The sequence below is a fragment of the Elephantulus edwardii genome, unplaced genomic scaffold (assembly GCF_000299155.1).
Source record: "Elephantulus edwardii isolate Elephantulus edwardi_28Jun2011 unplaced genomic scaffold, EleEdw1.0 scaffold00092, whole genome shotgun sequence".
Taxonomy (NCBI): Eukaryota; Metazoa; Chordata; class Mammalia; order Macroscelidea; family Macroscelididae; genus Elephantulus; species Elephantulus edwardii.
Window position 1 is genome coordinate 6,493,210 of NW_006399842.1, and position 2,010 is coordinate 6,495,219.

Genomic DNA, 2,010 nt, shown 5'->3' on the forward strand with positions numbered 1-2,010 from the left:
GGGTCCTTGGGGAGGGACATCATGCTTGGGAGGGTGGAGGTACAGCGCAGGAGGGGAAGACCCTCTATGAGATGGATTGATTCGGTGACTGGGGTAATTGGGATGGGTGTCTCAGAGGCGGTGCGGTTTGCACAGGATAGAGCAGGGTTTAGGGCTGTTGTGCATAGGGTCGCTATGAGTAAAAAATGACTCGACGGCACATAACAACAACATGCAGCATGCAGGAACAATAACTTTGGAAAGTATTAACTTACTTGGAAGGGGCTGGAGAGCATCATGCTGAGTGAACTAACTTAGTCCCACAAGGATAGGTATTGTATAGGACAGTTATTATAAAATGAGTATAAGGACTCAGGAGTGATGGGAGGGGCTGGAAGCAGAGGGATGTGGATGTACAGAGGAAAGAGGGGATTGATCATTGGGTTTTACAATTTGATGGGGAAGTGAAGGAAATGGAAAGAATTTTTTCAAATTTGTATTAGAATTTTGTAAATAAACTAGTGAAAAAAATAGAAATCAGCATATATAATAATAATTGTATGAAACAAAATGTATTTGACTAAAACATACTGTAAAGGTATTATTATATGAAAGTCAATAAATTATATATGTATAAACATATCTAGAGTCATCAACAGGGACCTACAATAAATTCAAGCTGGACTTAGAAGAGGTTTTGACACAGAAGTATTAGAGTTGATGTCAGGTGGATCTTTGCTGAAAGCAGAGAATATCAGAAAGATGATCACTTTTGTTTTACTGATTATATAATAGCATTTGACTGTATGAACCATAATACATTATTATGAACATTGAGAAGAATTGGGAGCCCATAATCATGCTCATGAGAAACCTGTAAATAAACCAAGAAACAATTGTCCTAAGAGAATCAGGGAACACTGCATGGTTCAAAATAAAGAAAGGTATGCCTCAGAGTTGTATTCTTTTCTATATCTATTCAAATATATGCTGAACAAATAATTTAAGAAATTTGGCTATATGGAGAAGAATGTGTCATCAGGATTATAGGGAGATTCATCAACAACCCACTTTATGCACATGACACAACCTTATTTGCAGAAAGTGAAGAAGACTTGAAGTACTTGCTGCAGAAGATCAAAGAACATGAATTACAACACAACACCTAGAAAAAATTTTTCACCACTAGACCAGTAGACAGCATCATAATATATGAAGGGAAAGATTGATTTTGTAAACAACTTTTTCTTACTTGGATCTACAATCAACAGAGTTGGTATCAGCAGCCAAGAAATCAAATGGTATATTGCATTGGGAAAATCTGTTTTCAAGGACCTTTCCAATGTTTCAAAGAATTAGTATATCAATTTAAAGACCAATGTGGGTCTTATATAAACCATTGTCTTTTCACTTGGTTTTTATGTATCTGAAAGTTGGACAATGAATCAGGGCGACATAAGAAGAATGAGTGTTTCTGAATTGTGGTATTGATGAAAAATATTAACATATACCATGGACTGTCAAAAGGACAAAGAAAACTCTTGAAGCAAGTGCAACTAGAATCTACTTAAAACTTCATCTCCCTTAGTTTAGAAATCTTTTCAGTAGGAATCAGTACTTAGATAGAGACATCATGCTGGGAAAAGTGGAGATTTAAGGAAAGAAAGGAAGTCGCTAGACAAGATAGATTGACACATTGACAACTGTCATGGGTTTCCATAAGACAAGCTCATAGGAACGGCATAGGGTAGGACAAAGTTCAGATCTTTTGTTCATAAGGTTGTTATGAGTCATAATAGAATTGTTGACATCTAACAACAATAAATAATTTGAGTCTATAATGTCTTCACCGTAAGAGGATTTAAAATATTTAAGTAAACCAAGCTACTCCTTAGAGGCAAGGATTCTGGGGCTTCGTCTGACATACTTTGGACACGTTGCCAGGAGGGACGGGTCCTTGGAGAGGGACATCATGCTTGGGAGGGTGGAGGGACAGCGCAGGAGGGGAAGACCCTCTATGAGATGGACTGA